Source organism: Ascaphus truei, unplaced genomic scaffold, assembly GCF_040206685.1.
Source record: "Ascaphus truei isolate aAscTru1 unplaced genomic scaffold, aAscTru1.hap1 HAP1_SCAFFOLD_339, whole genome shotgun sequence".
NCBI classification, from domain to species: domain Eukaryota; kingdom Metazoa; phylum Chordata; class Amphibia; order Anura; family Ascaphidae; genus Ascaphus; species Ascaphus truei.
Window position 1 is genome coordinate 362,983 of NW_027456388.1, and position 24,518 is coordinate 387,500.

The window sequence follows — 24,518 nt, forward strand, 5'->3', positions numbered from 1 at the left end:
TTGTATAGTTAAAATAGATTTTTTTATTCAAATAAAATGGTAAATACATTAAACCACCTCTATATACTCTTACACTGCAGCTATCTATATCCACACACTGCCGCCTCCTCTGTACACACACCCACACACACCCACACACAGCAGCTCACACACAAATTGCTGCTACACACACACACACACACACACACACACACACACACACACACACACACACACACACACACACACACAACACAGTGCCTCTACACACACACACACACACACACACACACACACACACACACTGGAGCCTCTACACACACACAAACACAGTAGCTCAATACACACACACACACATCTGTTTTAATGATCCTGTTGAGTTCTCGCATGTATTTTTTAGTTGGATCCTCCTGCAGTTGGGTGTAGTACTTTGAATCAGAGAGTTGCCTGTGTGCTTCTGACTCTGGCCATAAGATGAACGATCTGAGGGTTGCCATACTCAAAGGTAATCTTAAAACCCCGAAAGAGAGACGGTTGCATGAATACAAATTTATGCAACTGTTCGGGACACTTAGCAGTGGCCTAAACAGAGATCGAAATTTTATGAGTCATTACTGACACTAGCGAACTCTCTTCCCATGAGCGCTAAAGGCCATGTCTGTACATACTGTGCTATATGTATGCACACACAGCTGTCTCTCACACATACTAATACTCCTTATTTTTCCATCCATATACACCAATAGGGACCACATAGTATCCACACACACTTTTAGTTGTGCTACAAACTCTCACATTTCCACACCCACCCACACCATTTATATCCCTCTCACTCCACACACACCTTGTGTAGAGCACTGTTTATACTGTGGGCTCTCCATTAATTTTTATTCACACTGATACATATACACACTCTTTCTTCACTTGCTTTCAGTTACCCTTTGACACCTCTAGCCATAAAACACATCCACACGGGGGAAGGACAAGCACAGATAACATTCCAAGAGACACTGTTTTTAAGTTATCCTTGCTTCATTCATTGTAACATCGCCGGAAGAAGAGATCAGTGTATCTCGAAAGCTCGCACAAATAAAAGCATTTCGTTAGCCACAGAACGGTATCATCTATTTATTTTTTGATTATATATATATATATATATATATATATATATATATATATATATACACATGTATATTCCCATGGTCTATATAGACCAGTTCTACTTCTGTTTTTGTTATTATATATACTTATAGGTTATAGGCCACTGACAATCTCAGCCCTCTCAAGTGCACAATGTCTATAATAGACTTCTTATGGAAAGGTCACAGCGGACCTAAAAACAATATTTTCCCATCAACTTTCATATCATGGTCACGGCGGACCTCTATTGGTATAAGGTAAGGGGTTGCCGTGCTCAAACACGGTATACAGATCCCCTAGAAATTGCGGTGTCTCAGACACCAGTATACTGGTCGTGTTTCTGGATTAGAGCTGTCGGCCATCTGTGACGTCAGGACGTATGACGCGTCTCGCGTGATTGGACACGCTTCTTCAGAAAATGAGGAGTCTAACTCCCGATCGCAATGCCTAGTTTAAATACACATCACGGCTTGGGGTGTCTTTGTATGCTCCAATCAGGGCTGGAGAAGGTAATGAATAGCTGTTGGTATTCTTATGTATCATTTTAACTCTTTGTTTTCTTTCTTTGCAGGTTTTGATTACAGGTGTCAGAGAATGCTATCTACTTTGTGGTATATCGCGGAAGACTAGGGTTTGGTCTAGATGGATATCATGGGCAGATGGCTATTGTATAAAATGATTCATGTATAGAATAAATAAATAAAATATTCGTGCTGTGATAATGAAGTGATGGATGTGATGGATAAATAAACTTTGTGACCTAATATAATTGTGTTATAAGAATTTATAAATAGTGACATACAGTATAGTGATAATGTAGGAGTGATTTTTACTAGGTTGGTTCACCCCTAATGGTCAATGTGAACCCTCTAAATTAATAAATATTAATCTAACTATGATATATATATTAATCAATATAGATAAATAATATAGTGCTATTGATTTGTGAATAGTATATGTAGCCATGTGTAAAATTGGTGTACATATCTCTTTCTCATGCTGGCAGTAAACCTGGTAAGTATGCAGGATTGCCAGCAACAATCATAGAGGTTTGCCCTCAAACCCTCGTGAGGTGTCATATGTTCCAAAGGAAGTGACAACATGCTTTGTGTCCACCCTTAGTGACACAGAGGGTGTCTGTTTTCTAGAGGTGATATAAGACACTGCACTGCCTAAAGTTAGCAGTTCAGTTCAGTTGGTGTTCTGACTCTGTTCAGGAGAGTCATGTGGAGGTCTGCAACAGTGTTGCAGTGTCTGATGCAATAGCTGTGAGTCTGTGCAGCTCAAAGCAGAGAGACAAGCTGGTGAATCTCCCTGAGGGGAGAGGTGGAGAGCAACTCTATTAGAGGAGAAGGAACCTTCCTAATGGAGTGCAGCAAAGAGATGAGCGGCTAGACTGCTAGCTGTGAGGGGCAGCTGGCCCATACCACCAAGCAACAATAAAGATGCCCTGTTCAAAGACAACCCCACTGTGTGAGTGTGAAGTTACTCTCCAGCAGAAGGCACCACGGAGGAGGAGTTCCTCATCAGAACCATCCCCTTGCGGACGCAGGGATCCTGATGAGGTGGAGGCGCTGCACTGGATATAGGTAGGACTCATGCACACTACCTCAGATGCCTGTCTGGGTTGGCAATCCCCACACAACATCATGCGGGAGACTCAGGAGTCCTGTTGCCAACAGGTGCACCACCAGACATGACCATGTAATGGGGACTGGTTAGACCACAGGGGCCAATGTGAGATTGGGTGGGTCAGCAAGGTCAGAAAATCTGTTACATATGTAACGGGTATTCCCCCCCCCCCCCCAATCGCAGATATATTGTGAGTGCAAGGAACATACGGTGTTACCATGTGTGTGGTGCGTCACCTGTTGGCTCACAGGAGGGCTGAGCTTCTGCCACGGGGAACCTGGGGCAATTATAATACTATGGGTAACCACTTACTCGATGCAGCGCCTCCACCTGCGATGGCTCCCACCATAGGGGGAGTGGTTCCTCGCAGGACACATACAATTAACCAATACACAGTGATGTATAATAACTAGTGACTTTACTAACATGCAAGACAATATATCACGGCAATACCATAATAACCTGTGCCCCTCTCTAGCGGAGACACCTACTGCGTCGCGCAGGACGCTTCCCCAACACCAGGTGATCCCACCCAGTGTCCCGAGAATCCCCACCCAATGTCCCGTACTCTTGGAGAGAACGTGGGTGACTGCGCAGTCACTATTACACTAAGGGCCCGTTGGTGCACTTGTTGACTTAATAGTACCTGCCCGAGCACTCCTGTGCTCGGATCTCCAACTGGCTTCGCAAAGGATCCGGCGACCGAAGAACACCGGAACCACCTCCAGGACGATCCCACCCGAAGGACTGCTGCAGCCGCAACGATGAACTGCGCTCACCTCAATACACGGAGGCAGCGCCCGCTGAGTCCCTAACTGACTGCACTAGCTACCTGGACAATACTGTACTATAGGCCGTCCCTACAGCACAGCAACCTTGATGGCTTAGGGGGAAACTCCTAGGGGCCTACAGGGGTTAATAACCTGCCCCACTCCCCTAACTCTTCCCAGTCCTGACTATTACTTAACTGATCCCAGCGTCTGCAGCAACAAGCTGTAACCCACTGGATGTGTGCAGCCAACGTGCTGCACAACACTGTGCCTGCCTGTCAGACCTCACGGCACGGACAGCCGTGACCCTGCCCAGACAGCACACTAACACTAAGGCAGCGTCCCTATCTTGGGCCGCCCTGATCAATTACCCACTAACCTGGTGGGGAGTTGGGGCCTACCTGGGTTGTGGGTACCTATCTGGGTGCAGGAGCTGCACTCGCTCCCCGCACCCTTCCTTCCCTCACCGCTCCCTGGCTCCAACTGACTAGCGTGGGTCCAGCGCGGGAAATGTATCCTTTCTGCTGCCTGGTTCTCCTCTAGCCCTATTGGCTCCCTGGCCTCACGTGGTGCGCGCAGAGGTTCCTGGGACTCGTAGTCCCTACCTAGAGCCTTCCCTGGTAGGCTAGGGCTTCGCGGGCTTTCTATCTCCTGTCCTGCGCCTACGCAAGCTCTCTGGGGCTGCCTCACTGTTTCCCTGCCTAGTCTTACGTTCGCGCGACTCTTCCCTGGCTCTGGGTCCTTCCTGCGCATGCGCGATCACTGCGCATGCGCGAGTCCCTCTCTAATGGCAACGCCCTCCCCGCCCGGCTCCGAGAGCGCCAGGATCCCTGTGACGCGCGTGCGGCCTTGGCAACCGGCCGCACGCGTCCTCGGCAACCCCCGAGCCGGGACCTGACCGCCCTCACCTCTGCGATCGCCGAGCGGAGCCGCCATTGGACTCGGCGGCACCCGCGATCGGCAGCTAGGTGACGGGGGTGCTGACAGGCTGGGGGGACCTGGCTACACCTATATATATATATGTATGTTTATTATTTAATTTTCTAAGAAATTATTGGTTATATGATTCATGATACATGATATGCTGAAAAAATAAAACCTTCGTTTAAACCATCTGGACTCTGTTTATGTAATTGGTATATCCATCTACATTCTTTCTGTAAGAGACGTTTATCCCAGTCTCCTCCCCTTGCGCCTGGTGACATGTTCGATTCCATTAAATTTTAGTGTTTTCATATCTCCCTCATGGTACTCGTTCACATGTTTGGCTACGGGTTTGTCTCTTTTGTTGCGTGTGTCTCCCAAATGCTCTAATATTCTTGTTTTTAGAGGTCTTTTTGTTTTTCCCAAGTACATTTTGCCACATTTGCATGTAATTAAATAAATGACCCCCATTGTCTGACTATTGATGAAGTTCTTAATCATAAATGTCTTGGATTGCATGGAGTCCGTGAATGTTTTTGTTTTATTCATAAAATTACACGCTTTACATCTTGAGCATGGGTGGGACCCTACAGGTTTGTCTCCTATCCATGTTTTAAAGGGCTGTGTTTGGAAGTGGCTATGTACTAGCATGTCTTTCAGATTTTTAGCTCTCCTGTAACCTGTTTGTGGTTGATCTTTCAGCACTATCTTTAGATCTGGGTCCTCAAGGAGAATGTCCCAGTGGTTCCTGAGGATTTGTCTAACATTTATATTCACCGTGGCCATCTCCACCCATTATATATTTATTTTGCCGTCCCACTACTATAATACATATGTGGTCCAACTAACTTTACCACATCCACTGTTATTGATTGGAGCATACTTAGGGGAGCTCATCTCCCCACTTTTACAGCCCTTACACAGGGATAGGTGTTTGTTGTTTTCATATGTTTGTGTGCTATTTAAGGAAACAGGCAATAAAGCCTTATTTTAATTTCACCTTAAAACAGTCTCCATTGCGTACCTCTGAACACGTCTCTTACACTTATCTTAATAAAACCCTCTCCGTTTTATTTTTGGGCTGGACTAAACCCTCAACTCCTTATCCCCGAGGTGAGGGTGACCTGGGTAAGAACTGGGCAGCCCCTCCTGTTTATATTAGGGACCCTTTGACTGTTTTAGTTGTTACCCTTTTCCTCCCTGTGCTTCATTTTACCTGTTCTGGTCTGTGCTGAAGCAGGAGCTCCTAAGGGTGAGCTGCAAGAACGCTTTTCATGGTACGGTTTTGACCGGAGCACTGCGCTTCAATGTAGCCGGGAATCTAACCTGAATCCCGAGTACATTTTTGGGGTCTCCAGTAACTTTGGTACCCCGCTAAATAGACGCAATCTGAAAGAAGTTTCTCCGTCAAACCTACCCTGAAACTCACAGCCTAGAAATCTCCTGGTCCCACCATCCCAGGAAAGGTTAAACACACAGATCTTTGGTGTCACATAATTTGCACACAGTCACAGTAATGCATTTAGGACATCTGGGTCCAAGAGCTGACACTCTAGGACCCCAACACACGGATCAGTGGTAACCAAGTGGGCTTGACCTTTATTGATGAGCCTGGTTAACCCCTTCACCGTCACACACACAAGCAAACATCTTTCTGTTTTTTTATTTTATTTTTGCATTTCTTTAGTGCTAAAGGACTTTTATAGAACTTTTGCAGCATTTCTTTTTGAACGCTAACCGGTATTGCAATCTCACTGCCCGTGATTCCATCTATCACTGGAAGTTTATATCTGCAGTTTCAGAAGTCTCTTGAACCCGTATAGCAATTAGATTTTTCATCAGGCCACCCTTTCCTTATGATATCGGCAAGGATTTTCAGTGATTCATCCTTCTCTGTTTTTCGTTTAACTCTTTGGTGGTTAGCTACGGTGATTGACTTTTATTAAGCTTGCGAGGACCGACTGCTGGCGGTATGGCGCCAAAGGAGTAAGACACACTCAAGGGAAATACGAAATATCGGCAAAAAAATACCTGAAAAAACGTACCTAAAAAGATAATCACCTCGGAAGGGATACTTCCGACCTCCAGTTTATGGAGAAATATCTTTCTAAAAACAGAGCTATGGCCCCATAAAATCAGAGATTAGAGAAAACAGACAAGAGAAAGGATCCTCATTAAATGGCCGACGGCCATCAGGGAGAGGGAACAAATCTGAGAGAAGAGGGCTCTGAAGCTAGCAACCCTCCCCACACACAACAGAGCTTGGACTATGACATAATAGCCAAGGCAGTGGCCAAGGAATTAATGCCTAAGCTAGACTTAAACTCAGAGAAAACAACAAGCTATTAATGAGCTCAGGGGTGAACTTACCTCACATGCCTCCAGAGTTGAGCAAACAGAAATTAGAGTGAATGCGGTGGAGGACTTTTCTGAAGCCAGGGTCACGTTTGATGGGTGAATGGCTCCCGATAGCATTAACACAGTTCCCTTTTAAATCACTCAAAGCCCTGTAATATTTCCTCCACTTTATTGGGAAAAGCAGCAGAACACAGATACTTGTGGATGGTATGTAGTGGTGATTATTAGTTAGAAACCGGTAAAAAGAGATTGCCTCACCATGGGGGATGAACAGAGAAGGGGTTCTGTACTCACTGTCTCCAGGGTGGAAAAGGAAGTGAGGGGCAGTGTGGGTAAAGGAATAGTCTAGGGGCAGACTATCTCTGAACAAACAGGAGGGGGGGCAGACTAGCCCATTCTGGTGAGGATCTCAGAAACTGCAGTAGCAGCTCACTGATTCCATGCCCGGAGGCAAGAAATGCAACATTGTTGCAAGTTACTCAGGCACAGTATGTGTGTGCAAACTCCATGAAGCTGGGAATAAGATCTGACAGGCAGAAGCAGCAAAGGAGAGAGGTGGGTGAGTCAGAAAGGTAGTTCTGGTTCCATGACACTCCCCGTCTGGTATCTGTAGGTACCACTATATAACAGACTATGTGGAACATATGTGCAATGCATAACAAAGATAACATCACATTCTCAAACGATGCAAGAGTCCATGTCCATGTCCGGCCGGTATCACTGGTATCAAGGTCCCTTGGTCAAGGTTCTTTGGCAAAGGATGCAGGGTGGATGCACAGCTCCAGGTTTGCTGGTTGCACCACAATGTCTTTGTGTAAAAGTCTCTGGCACTGTTTCCTTTTAGCCTTGTGAGAGAACAGTCTTTTTGTCTCTGTAGTTTTACCCACAGAACGCATCCCCTTGTAGGTATGCCTGTCGTGGTAGCCTGTCGCTCTATCACCTGGCGTTTGGCAGAAGGAGATGGCTTTTGGCCCCTTGCGGAAGCGGAACAACCCTCCTGGAAGACTGGTTGTCGAATCTAGTCCAGTAAAGAGGGCGTCGTTCAGGGAGACTCCCTGAAACTGAGTGCTGGGGCTGAACACTACCCGGATTTGATTGGGTTCCTGAGGGTGGTAGGCCCCAGATGATTGGAGGTACCGGCATTCTTCACCTTTCTTCATTAGAGGTGCTGGCTTTGCGTGGCCGGTAAGGCATATCTTCTGGATGAAGGCCACAAGGTTGTTTTTGGTCTCTGGTTCCCTTTGTAGGTCGCAGAGGTGTGAAGTGAACCTAGAGATGGCATGTTCTCCATTGTTTGGGAAGCGCCTTCTTGGTGAACGGAATGGTAGCGGAGTCACCCAACTGCTTAGTCTGTCTTTAGAGAGCTCCTTGACTGTTAACTTCGGGAATCCTCTATCTTCCCTTGATGGTGTTTGCTTGTCATCGTTCCTTGTTTTCTAGAACGCTGTGCACCGTAGGTCATTGGTGCATTCCTCTTGCACGAGAACATCTCCCCGTAGTTTGGTTAAACGCTTTTGTGTTTCTTTGTTAACTGCCTTTTGGACGATCCCTTTGTCGGTCACCTTTGGGAGGTTACTTCCTTCCCTCGGTGGAATCGACTCGTCATCCTTAGCTGTGTGGACTGCTGAGCATCCTAGGCCATTGTCGCATCCCCTCGACGTGAGGATGTCTTTGTTGATCTCAGGGGTATGACCTTATCTTTTCTCTTCACTTGGCCCTTCGGTCACTTGGAGATGGCCAAGACATGGTTCAGAGAGAGATGTGTGTCCACATTCTGTCACCACCGTTCTGCGGGCATCAACGTAGTCTTGCCCGTGCTCTGTGTCAGTGCACGCGTTGCCCACTATCACCCATCCTAGGTCAAGTCTTTGGGCGTATGGCGCGTTGTGGGGTCCGTTATGCTGTTTACGGACTTTATGTACCCTCATGATGTCCCTACCGAGCAGCAGCAGGATCTTGGCGCCTTGTTCTACCGGCCGGATGTGGTTGGCTATTCCTTTGAGGTGGGGGTAATGGAGTGCCACGTCTGGTGTGGGAATCTCGTCCCTGTTTGTGGCCATGTGGTTGCACTCGATGAGTGTGGGAAGGGGCATGTTCACTTTGCCGTCTATTGATCATATGGTGTAGCCATTCACTCTTCTCCCTGTGGTCTCCATTCGCCCTGCGCACGTTCTGAGAGTGTAAGGAGAAGCACCGTCTTGTATGTTAAACATGTCGAAGAACTCTGACCTGTCCAGCGATCGGTTGCTCTGGTCGTCGAGGATTGCGTACATCCGAATAGCCTTCTCAGGTTGTCCCTGGGGGTGCACTGCGACAAGGCATATTTTGGAGCAGGACATTTTGTCACCTTCTTTTCCGCATACCTCAGTGCGCTGAGATGTGACGGATGTTGACTCTCCTTCTTCTTTCTCCCCGCCATGCTCCGCTACGGAGGATGGGTTCTTGAGTTGGTGGAGTGTCAGCGCCTCTGGGTGTACCGCTGTCACGTGTTTGTCACTTTCGCACACTGTGCATTTGATCTTTTCTTTACAGTCCCTGGCTAGGTGAGTCGTGGAACCGCAGCACCTGAAGCAAACTCCGAATTCTCCAAGTAACCTCTTGCGTTCCTCTAGGGACTTCATCCTGAACCCAAAGCACTTGTTGAGTGGGTGTGGTTTCTTGTGTATGGGACATTCCCTGTTTGGGTCCCTTGGTTCCTTGTCTCCGGCGACCGACTGATCGGGAGTAGTTTGGGTCGTGGGAGGCACGTCCGTCCTGCGGGCCGAGATGGGTGTTTGGGGGTTACCATATCTCGTCGCTGGTCTCTCATTCCTCAGGCTGCTTGCACTGTATGTGGTTTGCGCACCTAAGAAGAAGCTGGGGTCGTTCCTCGTCCTTGCTGCTTCGCGAATGAAGCTCAAGAAAACTGAGAATGGGGGGTAGACGACTTGCTTCTCCCTTTTGTATTTGGAGTCTTGTGAGATCCATTTTTCTTGGAGGTTGAAGGGTAGCTTCTCCAGGATGGGTCTCACTCCACGAGCTGAGTCTAGGACGTTGAGACCTATTAAGGAATGGTCTTTCCTTGCGAACTCCAGTTCTTGCAGCAGGTCCCCGAGCTCTCGTAACTTTGAGTAGTCTTTGGTTGTGATCTTGGGGAAGCTTTCGACTTTTTTGAAGAGCGAATCCTCGACTGCTTCGGGGCTGCCGTAGGACTCTTCTAGCCTTTCCCACACTAGCTCAAGACCTACTTGGGGTTGGTGCGCGTTTGCCGCCCGCAGTCTATTCGCGTGCTCTCTGGATTCGTTCCCCAGGAACTTGAATAGCAGGTTGAGCTCTTCCCTTGCTGAGAAGTCCAAGCTGTTGATTGCGTCTTTGAACGTGAACTTCCACGTCCGGTAGTTCTCAGGGCGGTCGTCGAAGCTGGTGAGTCCTGCTTGCACCAGGTCACGCCGGATCATGTACTTGACTATGTCTGTCAGGCCTGAGGCATCGGCGTGTTTGTCCCGTTCTGAGGTAATTGCTGGGAGGGTTCGTGCGGTCGCCTCTTCCTTGGCGTGGACGCATGATGGCTGCTGGTCCGTGTGAGGGGCTGTGTTCTCCCGTGTGGGTGTACCTGGATAGCGAGCCTTTTGTGGTGCATCTGTGTGCGCGCTGGCGTGTAGATCACTGTTGCGGCTGTGGCTATCCCAGGCAGCATGTACCATTGAAGGAACAGCGTCTTCTCCTCGTGGACCTAGCAAGTCTTCGGTGTCTGTGGAGTCACTCCCTCCGTGTTGAGATGGTGCGCTGGTGTTTACACTGAAGAGGCTCCTTACGTAGTCTTCAGTGCGTTGGGCTGGATCCTCTGAGGCTATCCGTCTGTACGGTTGCTCCCCACCGTCCTGTCTCGCGGCTGCTTCTAGGACTTCAGCTTGGGCTATGGCGGCGGCGGCGGCTTCCTTCTCTTGGTTAAGTGCCTCTAGTTCCGCGTTAAATTCGGCTTTCCTACGCGCAGTGGCTGCGGCAGTAGCGGCGGCAGCATTGGCGGCGTTAGCGGCGGCTGTCTGTTCCTCCTCTTCTATGCCCGCTCTTCCTGCTCTTATGGCTGCCTCTCTGCGACTATATTCGGCCCTGGCACATGCGGCCTCTGCGGTGGCTCGTGCCTTGTAGCGTTTGCGCTTGCGCTTGACACGTGAGATTGCGCTGATCTTGCTGATCTTGATGAGTGTCTGGATATGCTTGAGCGCTGCGATGCGGTTTCCTGCAAAAGGTCCTTTCTCTTATTCTCAGCTTCCGTGATGGCGGTTTGCACGATGCCATCACGTTCTAGGTCAATCGCCTTTTGTAGGTCGCGCTCTCGTATGCTATCTTCCGTGTTAGTTCTTGTTAGGTGAAATATGCCTGTGACAGTGCTTGATAGCGCGAGTGATCTATCTTCAATTGAGTTATTGCCTGCTCGAGCTGTTGTATATAGTTACCAGCGCCGGCGACATTGCATATCCCAAGTGTGGTTGTTTCCCAGGCCAACTCTAATTTAGCGCGGTGCACTTCAATGTCAGTCTCATATTTTTCGCGGGCCTTTTGTGTCAGTGTGACTGTCCGTTTAGGCCTTGCGTGTGCCTGCGCCTGTTGCAGTTGCGCAGCGGTCTCTGTGTCTGAGTGATCGATCTCCTGCGTGATGTCTGGTGAGGCTCTGAGTTCTGCCATGCTGTAGGTGTGTGTAGGCCTGCGGCCCGCCAGTGCATGTGGCGTGCGGTCTTTTACCTGTGTCAGCGATGGGCGTCTGTCTCAGATGATGCCGAGCGGTGTCCTGCAGCATGCAGCGTAGGGGTAGCTGTACTCACAGGTGTCCGGTGGCTCTGACCCGAGTCCTGGCGGTTGTCCGGTGGCGTGGCCCTTGATGGCGCTGGCCGTGGGGACGTGCGCAGGGGTAGGTGAGATGGTGGATCCTCACTATGGGGCTGTGCAGAGGGTGAACTCAGACAGAGAAAGGCAATTAGGTTTGTGTGTAAGCTGTACTGTCAGTTTGCAAGGCTGCTGCCTTGTGTGCAAGGTAGTTTGCTTGTCTGTAAGGCTGCAGGCTGTGTGCAGTTTGCTGTGTAAGCTGTTTGCTTGTACTGCTGTAGAGGCTGCTCTGTATTAGCTGTGTAAGCTGCTTGCTTGTACTGCTGTAGAGGCTGCTCTGTATTAGCTGTGTAAGCTGCTTGCTTGTACTTTAGCATAAAGGCTGTGGGTAGCAGCTCCTCTGTGTGTGTCCCCAAGGCACACGGTACTCTTTTTACTTTTCTAAAGCCAGGGTCACGTTTGATGGGTGGATGGCTCCCGATAACATTAACACAGTTCCCTTTTAAATCACTCCAAGCCGTGTAATATTTCCTCCACTTTATTGGGAAAAGCAGCAGAACACAGATACTTGTGGATGGTATGTAGTGGTGATTATTAGTTAGAAACCGGTAAAAAGAGATGGCCTCACCATGGGGGATGAACAGAGAAGGGGTTCTGTACTCACTGTCTCCAGGGTGGAAAAGGAAGTGAGGGGCAGTGTGGGTAAAGGAATAGCCTAGGGGCAGACTATCTCTGAACAAACAGGAGGGGGGGCAGACTAGCCCATTCTGGTGAGGATCTCAGAAACTCCAGTAGCAGCTCACTGATTCCATGCCCGGAGGTAAGAAATGCAACATTGTTGCAAGTTACACAAGCACAGTAGGTGTGTGCAAACTCCATGCAGCTGGGAATAAGATCTGACAGGCAGAAGCTGCAAAGGAGAGAGGTGGGTGAGTCAGAAAGGTAGTTCTGGTTCCATGACAAGGACGCTCTGAGTTCAATGCAGGAAGAAATGTCAGACTTAAAAAAAAAACAAAGCCTTAGAAAAGAAGATGGATGACCTAGAGAATTGCTCCAGGAGAAATAGCATCCGAATTATTGGGGCCCCAGAGTCCCTTAAGCAAAACGACCTGCTAAACTTTTGCCAAAAATGGCTGCCGGAAAAACTGGGAATAATAAGTAAAGGCGAACAAATCAAAGTTGAGAGAGCCCACAGAATAGGGCAACCCTTAGCAGAATCCCAAGGCAAGACCCATTATAGCGCGCTTCCTGGATTTCAACGATAAAAACAATATTACTGTATCAGGGCTTTCAAAGAAACGCAACAGCTGCAATACTAAGGAAAGAAAATATTAATATTCCAAGACTTCTCTGTTATAATATCCCAAAAAAGGAGAGAATTTGGCCAAGTATGCACAGCACTCCATAATCAAAAAAGAAAATTTGCCCTAACATATCCAGCTACCCTGAAGATTTTTATTGAATCAGGCATCACATTTTTCACATCCTATGAAAAGGCAGAGGAATATGTGGGAATAGATACTGAAGCAGCAAATACAAGAAGAAACTAGGGCCGAAAAGATGGCGGTGCTGAAGCCCGCCCCACCCCCCCTTTCCCCTGGACGATCGGAGAAAATAAGTTGTGAGACGAGGACGCGAAGATTACAGCTCCAAGCTTTCCAGCCAGACAGCAAGAGAAGACCTAGGCCTTACCACACACATACAGTATGCGTCCCCCTTGTCTGATCTTACCTGAGCCTCTTTCTGCAGTTTTGCGTGATGATCGGCGGCCCGCCCCCACCTCCCGGCGACTTGCGGACCCGAGGGATCGGCCGGGGGAGAGATGTCCGATTCTGGAGGAGCGGGGTGAGCCAGCTGGAATCGGGTGGCACAACCGGGAGAGGAGCGGAGGCCCCCTCCACCTCCAGGGGCTTAATTGATTGGGGGGCAGAACACTCACCGGGCCAGGTCCCAATGGGGGGTTCCTGGCAGCGGGCGGTAGAGACCAAGGGCAGGCGAGTGGCCGAGACTCTGGATGGGGGGAGTGGGGGAGGGAATGTGATTCCACGCTGGGGTGGGTGCGCCGGCCGAGGGAGACGGAGCTTCTGGGCCGGAGCACTACCTGGAGACGTGGCGGTCGCCGGATGGGCCCCTTCGTGCCTGCGTGCTTCTGTCTCCGCTTCCCCTCATGTCCTGGGCCGGAGGGGGAAGCATGGAGCCTGCGATGCACCATCTTTCCCCCCTCCTCCCCCCATCTGGGCCCTGGTGGCGTGGGAGGCTTTGGCCGGAACTGATAGGGGTACTCGGGGGGGGGGGGTGCGGAGAGGAGATGGAGGGTATAGCAATGCAGCATTTTTAAACTAAGATTATGGTTATCCAGCTGCCTTCTGCTTCCCCCCCACCCCCCTTCTTCCCCCCTCTTCCTCCCGAATAAATTATATTATCAATGGCAACGAAGTTATTGAGGGGGGGCTGGAAGGATGTATGTATATATAACTGACATAGAGGGTATAATCAATGCCATAATTTAATGACAATAATGTGTCTGACCCAGTCTCCTCCTTGTCCTCGCTGCCCCGCCCCTCCCCGTCCTCCCGTTTTCCCTCTCCTCCTTTCTCTCCCCTCCTTTCCCTCCTTCCCCCCCCTCTGCCCGCCCCTCCTCCTATCTCCTCCTTGTCTTTGCTCCCCCTTTCCCCCCCCATCTCTACCGATGTCTATATAAACAACGAGATGGACGATCTAGAAGTCACAAATAGGCCTAGGATACTAAATGGATAAGCTGGAGTCATTCGTAAATCTATGTTAAGGTAAAATCCCCCTTAAAGGAGCATGGAATTTGGAAGTAATATTTGCTGCCGACTTCTGAAACCAGAAAGTGTGAACCACTCCTACGGAAAAAAGCGAAGTCCAGCACAGGAAAATTTTCAAAACTGTTGTTGTTAATGTTAAAAATTCTGTTCACGTTATACTGTAGTTAAGATTGTTCTCGTTAATGTTTTTGATCATGTTCTAGTTAAAATGGTACAGTATAATCACGCTTTGAAGAAATGTGATTTTTGGCTTGAGATGTCTACGGCCATTAAGGCGTCTCGGTGTTTCCAGATGAAGTTGAACGCGCCCTGCGCAAAAAACAAGACACCACTGAACTAGGGGCAATGAGGGAATCATGGACCAAGAAGATAAAACAGCACCATAATATCAAAACCAACATAACACAATGCATGTAAAAATAGCTTCATGGAACGTAAAGGGACTAAACAACCCAATAAAACGTAGGAAAGTACTGAGCTACCTGAAAAAAAAAAGAGAGTGGACATAACTCTGATCCAGGAGACCCACTTAGACACTAGGGAATCCATGAAGCTCCAGAGAGACTGGGTGTATATTCTCGCCAGCAGTAAACAAAAAAGCGGGGGTGGCCATCCTGATCAGCAGAAATGCCCCAGTAGAAGTAATATCTTCAGAGGCAGACACCGAGGGTAGATTGCTCTTAGTAAAGATTAAAATACTAGAAAAAGAATATATACTGGGGAACGCATATGGTCCCAATGACCACAATACGCAATATTTCAAGGATCTCACAAAAAATACTAAGCCAAAAATGCTGCAATATAATCTTAGGGGGAGATTGGAATGCAATTCAAGATGTATATATGGATGGATCAGGCTTTAAGGAAGGGAATCCTCTGGTCAACACCCAAACCAAAAATATGTCACATGTGAATGATTACACTAAACCTGGTAGACACGTGGAGGACCTTCAACCCCACAGAGAGAGAATACACATTCTTCTACTCACACGTACTCTCGTCATTTTCAAGGATCAATAGTATACTTACTAATGAAAGACTACTCTCTCATGTCTCCAACACGGAGTTTGGAGAAATTATAATCTCAGATCATGTGCCAGTATACCTTGAACTAGAGATGGGAATTTCAAGAGCTAGCCCAAACATTTGGAGATTCCCAAACTACCTAGCCCAAAACGATAGTTTTAAAAACTATCTACATAAACGCTGTGAGGAATTCAAAATAGACAACGGATCACACAAAGACAACCCAACACTCTTCTGGGAAACATCTAAGGCAGTTAGGAGAGGCCACATCATATCATGTGTAGCCAGGTCACCTGATGGCTACTATTCTACCCTTCGGCTGGCAGTAAACCCTGGTACTATCAGGTTGCCAGTAGTTGGTATGGGGTTTTCTCCCTTTCCTTTGGTACTGCACTTGAGTGACAGCAGGGGGTGGTACATCCTGTTGTAGCTGGGACAATGGGGTGCCCGTCTCCTGGCTGTACTTAAGGGCAGGACCGCCCCAAATTTAGGAGTTCCTTCCCCCTCTGAGGAAGGCAGGTCACACAACTGGGAGCCTGAGATTGGGGCCTTCCCATGTGCTCTTCCCTCCTGGGAAGAGTGAGTGTGGACTATACCTCTGCCTCTACTAGGGAGGTGGGGAAGAGCTAGGACAGCTGCGGGTGCCCTTGGCCTGTAGTGACGGTCCAGGGACCATCGTTCAGTGAGAGCTGAGAGTACTGCATCAGAAGCCTGCCGCTGTAACTGTGCTGTACAGAGTGAATAAACTATTCCTGTTATATACCTCCTGTCTGGTGCGTGACCTTACTGGGGGGAGAGGTAATAAGTTCTACAGTGGAAGATCACCTTCAGTTCCTGGAGTCTACGGCAGATGGAGGCACTACACTGCTAAAGAGATATCTGTGGTATGAACCCCAGAAGCCTGTTCCTGTGTCCTTACTACCATCGGCGGACGATTCAGCCCTCCTGTTGCCAGCAGGTATATGCACCATACACCCTGTAATGGCCCCTATCTGCGATCGGTTGGGGGGGACACCGTTACATATGTTAGCAGACACAAACGAGAGGCAAATAAAGGATTTAATAGAGCCAGCAAAGAATAAGCACAAGCCTTTAAATCACTTAAAAACAGATTCCCCACAAAACAGAGAAGACAACAGACAAAAAAAATGCGGCCTGCGAGCTGTGGCTAGATAACCAGGAAACAAAAAAACAATCAGCTAGAGAAGTCGGCTTCTTTAAATATGGAAACATGTTAGGCAGACTATTAGGTAACCTTATGAGAGGATTTAACAATATAAAACCAATCACTAAACTAAAAGACAAATCCAGACAAACGAAAACAAAACCTAAGGAAATAGGCAACATCTTTAAGGAATTTTACGAACAACTATACGAAAAGGGGAAAATCGACTCAGTAAGGAGGGAAAAGTTCTTTATGAATCTAAAAATCCCAAAGATCAGTGAAGCCCAACTAGAGAGCATAAGCGCCCCAATAACAAAAAAAGAAATAAATTACACAATACTAAACCTTTAACACTTTAAGGGCCTGGGTGGTCTATCGGGGGAATACTTTAAAATACTCAGACACAATTAAAAATCCCCTGGAAAACATGTTCCAGAACATTCATGAAGGTACTATGTTCCCCACGTCTAGTAATTTGGCCGATATTAGAATCATACACAAACCAGGAAAAGACCCTCTGAGACCCGAATCGTATAGACCCATATCTCTGATTAATCATGATATAAAAATCTTCACCAACATATTAGCTGACAGAGTAGCTAAGGTTCTTCCTTCAACAATCCACCCGGACCAATCAGGCTTCATGAAGGGCAGGTCCGCAGTAAAAAAAATATAAGAAAAGTAATATCGGTCATACACAGGATAAAATCCTGCACAATAAAAAAACTCGGCCTTGGTTGCAATAGACGTTGAAAAAGCATTCAATAATATATTATGGGAGCATGTGAATTATGTGCTAGAAAATTCGGGTTTAGGGGGAACTTCTGTGTAATAATCAAAGCCCTCTACAATAAACCCTCAGCCAAAATTATTGCGGGCAGCGACCTATCCGAAGCTTTCACAATACACAGAGTCACCAGACAGGGATGCCCATTATCACCATTACTCTTCAACATGTCCCATTAGACCACTACCTAAGACAAATGGAGGAGTTTGAAGGAGTTAAAATGGGAAAATTGAAACTTAAACTGGCGATGTTCGCAGATGATATTTTACTATTCCTAAAAAAAACAGATAAGTCAATAGACAGTATACTAAAGGCAATCTCAGAGTTTGGCTCCTTTGCAGGATTTAAAATAAATGTGATTAAAACCGAGCTATTATATATGTTAAAACCTGATAAAATAAACAACAACAATAAGATTCCCCTAAAGATCATGAAGGCCCCAATTAGGTAATAAACACACAGATACCCAACAAGCTCTGAGATACCCCAAACATTACCACATAATATATATACAGGCATACTCCGCTTTAAGTACACTCGCGAGTAAGTACATATCGCCCAATAGGCAAACGGCAGCTCACGCATGCGCCTGTCATCATGTCCTGAACAGCAATACCGGCTCCCTACCTGTACCGAAGCTGTGCGCAAGCAGGGAGACTATAGAGCCTGTTACAAATGCGTTATTTACATCAGTTATGCACGTATATAAAGATTGCAGTACAGTACATGCATCGATAAGTGGGAAAAGGTAGTGCTTCACTTTAAGTACATTTTCACTTTACATACATGCTCCGGTCCCATTGCGTACGTTAATGCGGGGTATGCCTGTATATGTATGTGTCCAAAGGAGTGCTAGTGGGCGTGGCTAAATGTATACAACAAAAAACAAACAAAGATGCCCAAACCTACTTGTAATATGACAAAAATACACAGTGCAATACCTGTATGTTCTCTTGAAAAAGGGTCATTTAGTTTAACCCTTTGGCAAAAGCGTCGTAAGACATGACCATTAGCAGGTCCTAACACTCCCTGACCTTTTTTCATCGGTTTAACACAGCGGGGGTCCCTGCATTTGAATGGGACTCCCGCTGTCTGAATCCTACTGGGTTCCAGCTGTCTGTAAGAGACGCACAGTCAGAGATAGACTGAATCAGTCACAAGCGATCGCTGGGCTTTTATTTTATTTTAATAATACAGTATTGTAGCAAGGGGTCTCCGGAGCTGAACAGCATTTATTTTAGGTCCGGGGACCCTCTGCTTCCCGAGTTACAGGCCCTGTTATGGGGTGCCGGTATCCCAGCGGCCATGTTTAAATTCTCCCGCGTCATGTGACCGGGAAATTTAAATGCATAGGAGATAACGGCACCCCATACCTGTATCTCGGGAAGCAGAGGGTCCCCGGACCTGAAAAAAATGCGGTTCAGCTCCAGAGACCCCCTGCTACAGTACTGTTATCAACATAAAATAAAAGAAGCTTCATTACCTTAGCGACTAACCGCTAAGTCAATGAAAGGGTTAAGGCAGACTACCAGGTTTATTGGGGACAGAGTGGGTGAGTGAAAGGGGTAATTGCATCAGTGTGGGTGGTTAGGCCTCTCGGGTGGGCAGTGGGAGGGGCAAACCCCTTCATTAGCTTAGCGGTAGTAACCGCTATGGTAATGAAAAGGTTAACCACTCCCACTGCCCACCCGAGAAGCCTAACTGCCCACCCTGTGGCAACTACCCCCTTCTCTCAATCCATCTACCCCCAATAAACATTACAATACAAAACATCAATAAAATACATTGCACAACCACCCCTTTCCCCCGCCCACATACAGTACAGTAATGGATAGTAAATTAAAGTTCTACTTAACCCTTCCAGGAGGAAGGCAATCCTCGTCCTCCTCTTCTTCAGTGGGCACCAACAAAAAAATAACTACTGGCCACTGACCCCTTAATCACCTTAGCAGTTATTAACCACTAAGGTAATTAAGGGGTTAATCCCCCCCCTCCCGCTACACAACCGAGAGACCTAACCACCCTCCCAAGGGCACCTACCCCCACCTCCTCTACCCATAGATTGGTACAGTGACACACCGTTGCCACTATGCCAGTCAATATGCAGCCTGCCTGCAAATCCCCAAAACAAGCATCACATTTCAGACATTCAATTTTAAACAAAAAAATGCCAATAAACCAATTGATTGGCACAGTGGCACACCCATGCCCTGTGCACCTGAGCTACCACCATGCTAGTCAATATGCAACCTGCCAATCTCAAAAACAAGACTCAAATTAAAACCACATTCACTTTCCATTTAAAAAATGCCAATAAACCAATTGATTGGCACAGTGCCACACATGGTCTGTCACTCTGTCAGTCAATGAGCAATCTGCAACAACAACAAAAACCTGCAAATAAAAAAAAACAAGCACCAAACTAAAGACATTTACATTTGAATAAAAAAATTATGCCAATGCAGATGCCAACCTAAAAAAAAAAAAATACAACATGAAATAAACGTTTTTCTTACTTTTGATGTCTTCACCCACCGAATCCTACTCCATCATCAGCAGCAGCAGCAACAATTCCTGGTCCACGACCCAATGCTCCTAAACAGCCACGGTCCACCGGTAAGTTCTTTCAATCTTTTCTTCATCTGTAAATTAAAATCCATTTTGGGTTCTTTAGCTTCATCTGTAAATAACAAAAGTTTATGCAAAGCATAATAAAATAAAAAATATAAATTAAACATAGACTTCCCTCAGTTACCTGCAACAGGGAGAAAAAACAAAAAAGATAATATTAGAGAAAAGGATACAGATTATTTAAGGAATGGAGCAATATCTATTTCCACATTGAGACCCCTAGGGGTCAGGGTCCTCAATTTATGGATCCAGAAAGTCTTCCTTTTTATTAATTCCAAACTTCTGTCCCGCCCCTCCAATGTTGTAAAACATGTTCAATTGCCATAAATGTCAAACCTGTCGGGTCCCCCTGATGTCTTTTCGCCCTGTCGCCGGTAACTGGGGGAAGTCTATGTTTAATTTATATTGTTTATTTTATTATACTTTGTACAAACTTTGTTATACTTGTTAATTCGTCTGCACATTCCTTATCTTTGTCATATTCATTGCTGATACTATTATCCATTATTTATGGTATTTGTTATTTAATTACATGTTCAATAATCCTTTAAAGACTTAATGTCAAAAAACGAAAAACGATTACCCTCTGCTCCTTTCTAAACCTCTTTTTAATAATGACTATATCTAATATCTAAATCCAGTACAACATCTGGAATTTTTATCCTAGATTTCTATAATTAATATATATATATTTCTCTTTATATACATCACCAGTTATCTGGTTTATTTGCTCCGAATTCTCATTATTGTTCCCTTGGTGATATAGACACAATATTAGTTACATATGTAACAGTACAGTGTACAGCAAATACATGTAACCAAATCACCAGTGAAAGTGCCCACCCTTGAATGATAATTCTATATGCTCCAAAGTAGCAGTTCAGGACGTTTTCGGTCAAAAATCCACATTGAGGGCAGTGGGGGTTTCCTCCCCAAAATACAGTATATAAAGTAGAATTAAATGGACATGAACTAAAAGGTGACACGGTGTGCTCATTTGCATGTCATTTCCCAGAATCCCTTACTGCAGTGGAAGCTCTGTATGCTTGTGAAAAGCAGGATTGTAGACCTGTCTGAGATGTAAATGTGCTCACAAGTCGTATTTGTATGTAGCAAGGTACCCCCTGGCTACTATTCTACCCAATGGGCTGGCAATAAACCCTGGTATTTACAGGCTTGCCAGTAGTTGGTATGGGGTTTTTCTCTTCACCTTTGGTACTGCACTTGAGTGACAGCAGAGGGTGGTACATCCTGTTGTAGCTGGGACAACGAGGTGCCCGCCTTCAGGCTGTACTTAAGGGCAGGACGGCCCTAAATTTGGAGCTTGTTCCTTCCTACTTGAGGAAGGCAGGTCACACGTCGGGGAGCCTGAGATTGGGGCCTACCCATGTGCTCTTCCCTCTGGGGAGGAGTGAGTGTGATTATACCTTTGCCTCCGCTAGGACGTCTGCGGGTGCCCTTGGCCTGTAGTGACGGTCCAGGGACCATCTCCAGTGAGAGCTGATCTAAGGAGACTGTATCCCGCAGAAGACTGCTGCGTAGCTGTTGTGTTTCTGCAAAGTGTGTAGTAATAAACTGTTCCTGTTTGCAATATACCTCCGGCCTGGTGTGTGATCTAACTGGGGAGAGAGGTAATCAGTTCTACCGTGGGAGATCATCTCCATTTCCCTGGAACCTACGGCAGACGTAGGCGCTGCACTGCTAAGTATTATGTGGGGTATGGACCCCAGAAGCCTGTTCCTGTGTCCCAAAGTCATCGTGGATGACTCAGCCCTCTTGTTACCAGCAGGTATGCACCACACACACCATGTAATGGCCCCTATCTGTGATTGAGGGGCAGTGGGGGGGGGGGGGGGGGATAGGGGGAAACACTGTTACATGTATTTTCTGTACACTGTACATTGGTGGGTTTTTGTCACTTTTTTACCCACCATTACTTATATCGTTATTGTAGAGGTAAAAGTAATTAACTACATTCTTTGAGTAATGATCAGTAGGCGATGAAATGTTCTTTTTGACATTATTTCAAAATCATACCTAATGCGTTTTATGTTTTGGTAACTCTGTACTGAGACTAAATAGGCACTTAATGAGTTTTTCAATAGAAATATCAAGAAATTCCATTTAGTGAGTTTCTGCCAAAAAATGCACTTAATGAGTTTTGTCGCTACAACGACGATATAATGTGTGGTTGAAACCCCTTAGTCTAAAATGATGTGCCTGAGTGCACTGCTTTGTTCCTTTTTATGTGGAATCTTTGCCAAGTTTAGTTTTACATAAACTCCTCTAACAATCTGCATGAAATACAAGCCTTTTTTAAAAAATTAATTTATTTTAACAAGTTTCTTAGATTTAGCGTAGATGCTGACAAAAATAATATATATAATTTTTTGAATACCCGTATACCTTCATTGATGTCTCCTCCCTGTTTGGCATCTTAACTAATTTGCTGTTCAGAATTTGCTTGTAGGTTCCTGAAAAAGAAAATGACTTCAGTCTATTACGACCCAAGTTAATTGTGTCACCAGATGGCACCATATAACCCATTCCATTTAATTTAATAGACTTGCATTATCTTTACAGAGCTACTAACTACATGTCCATTGCATAAAAGTGAAGCCAAAAATAATAAATGAAAATGGGCAAATCTCTAAACATGTGGTTGATTTTGGCATAATGCATCTTATTTTTGTTTTCTGTTCCGTGACCACTAGTGCTGAGAACCAGCCTGAGAAAGGAGGTTTTAAAGCCGCTGTCCTCCCCCACCCCACCAATTTACGAATCAGTGGGGGAAATGCCACCAATCGCAGCAGGGTTCCCCTCACTCATTAGCAGTAATAAAGCGGCAGCCATTTTGATTTCAATGAAATGACAATTGGAATGATCCTGAATTAGGGAGCCCGGTTACAAGAATTTTAGTGCATATGTATCAAGGCAAAAGTGGTGCAAGTCTGGGGAAAAACATCTGCAGAGTATGTGTCAAAGAGAAAAATTAGATTTAAAATCAAATAGGATTTTTTTGCCCCAGAATTGCACTACTTTTGCCTTGTGTTTATAGTTTATGGGGCTCCTCAATTCAGCTGACGAAATAGTGCAAAGAAATACAGTATAAATGCGAGAGTTGATGGCTGCTTTAATTTAAAGGGACAGTTTCACTTAGGAAAAAATGAACTAATGGCAATATTGGGGGCTAAACATCAAGGATATTCTCAGCAAAAGAAGCTTGTTTATAAACATACATTTAAAAATACTTGTTAACATATTAAACAGCATGACATTGGGGCCCACAAAGGAGCTCCCCCCCCACCCCTCCTGTCTATACATATTCCCATAATAATACCTATAATAAATAAACACAAAGGAAGGTCCGCAGGTACAAAGGCTGTGACTTTAATTAAAATACATAACGTAATCTGATAAGTGCCAACCCTGCCAGAGTGTTCAAACAATGGGTAAAGGCCAATGGTACTCAAACCATGGCGCGCAACACCCCCAAGCCAGGCACCGCAATGGCCGTTTAGTGAGAATGGGCCCCAGGAACCCAAAGCACAATGGGCCCTGCTCACTCAACACTTCCAGCCACAACAGGGCTTTACCAAACCATAGAGCCCTGTCTGGCAAGGTTAAAGTGCACTTACCTCCCAACAGCTGCCGCGATAGAGGCAACAACACGTCCCGTACTGCTCACTCTGTGATTAGTTGAATGTGTTTCAAAGTGGGCCAGTACGTTGTGTGCCATTGCAATGTGTGAATGTGCCACACATCATCCTTTGTATTGGGTAGGTGGGTTTTAGAATGCTGTTGCTATTCTGGGCCCAGGGTCACGTATAGGGTGTGAATAGACCCAGACAGCTTAACTCATGCCTTCCCTCTTCCAAATCACAACAAGTCCTTTTGTTTTTCTTGGTTTTATTGAAGGAAAGTCACAGGAAGAAATGTACTTGCAAATGTAGTGTGGGTAGAGAGTGCTTCTTTGTCTGAAGTGCAGTGAATCAAGATAAGGCAGTGTAAAAACAGAAAGGCCTTGCTGGAGTTAATAGCAGGCAGGTACTCTACTCACTCAGAGTCCAGGGTGAAAAGGAAGTAAGGGCTGAGTGTCACACAGGAAAAGTATGAGACTGGACTAACTGTCAGCAGGGACAGGGGGGGGAATAGAAAATCCCATTCTAGGAGAATAGCTGAGGTTGCTATAGCAACTCACTGACTAGGGCTGTGTAAACAACATGTGTATCAAAATGTAGCCTTTCACATGCAGCTAGCTGCTGGGACAGGGAAAATAACAGGCAGCTAAGCTAGGGAGACATGAATCCTATGAGCTGCAAAGGGAGACAGAAAAATAGGAAATCCTGTTCCAGGACAGTCGCTCAGTGGTAATATCTCTCCCTTTGAAGCAGGGGAACATAGTTTACTTCCCAGCTCCTTGTGACATTAGCCAGGTCACTTTATCACCCTGTGTCTCAGGCACCAAAATGAGATTGTAAGCTCTATGCGGCAGGGACTGTTTGTGCTATGGA

General features: G+C 46.3%; 1 long non-coding RNA gene across 1 annotated transcript in view; it reads right to left on the reverse strand.

Moving 5' to 3' along the window:
• LOC142483587 (uncharacterized) overlaps positions 1 to 24,232 on the reverse strand; it is a 63,299-nt gene extending 39,067 nt beyond the window's left edge. The window contains exons 1-3 of the long non-coding RNA XR_012797392.1: positions 23,643 to 24,232; positions 22,411 to 22,478; positions 19,890 to 20,015 (exon numbers count right to left, since the gene is read on the reverse strand). This is a non-coding gene — a long non-coding RNA (uncharacterized LOC142483587). The remainder of the gene's footprint in view (positions 1 to 19,889; positions 20,016 to 22,410; positions 22,479 to 23,642) is intronic.
• Between the last annotated feature and the right edge of the window lie 286 nt (positions 24,233 to 24,518).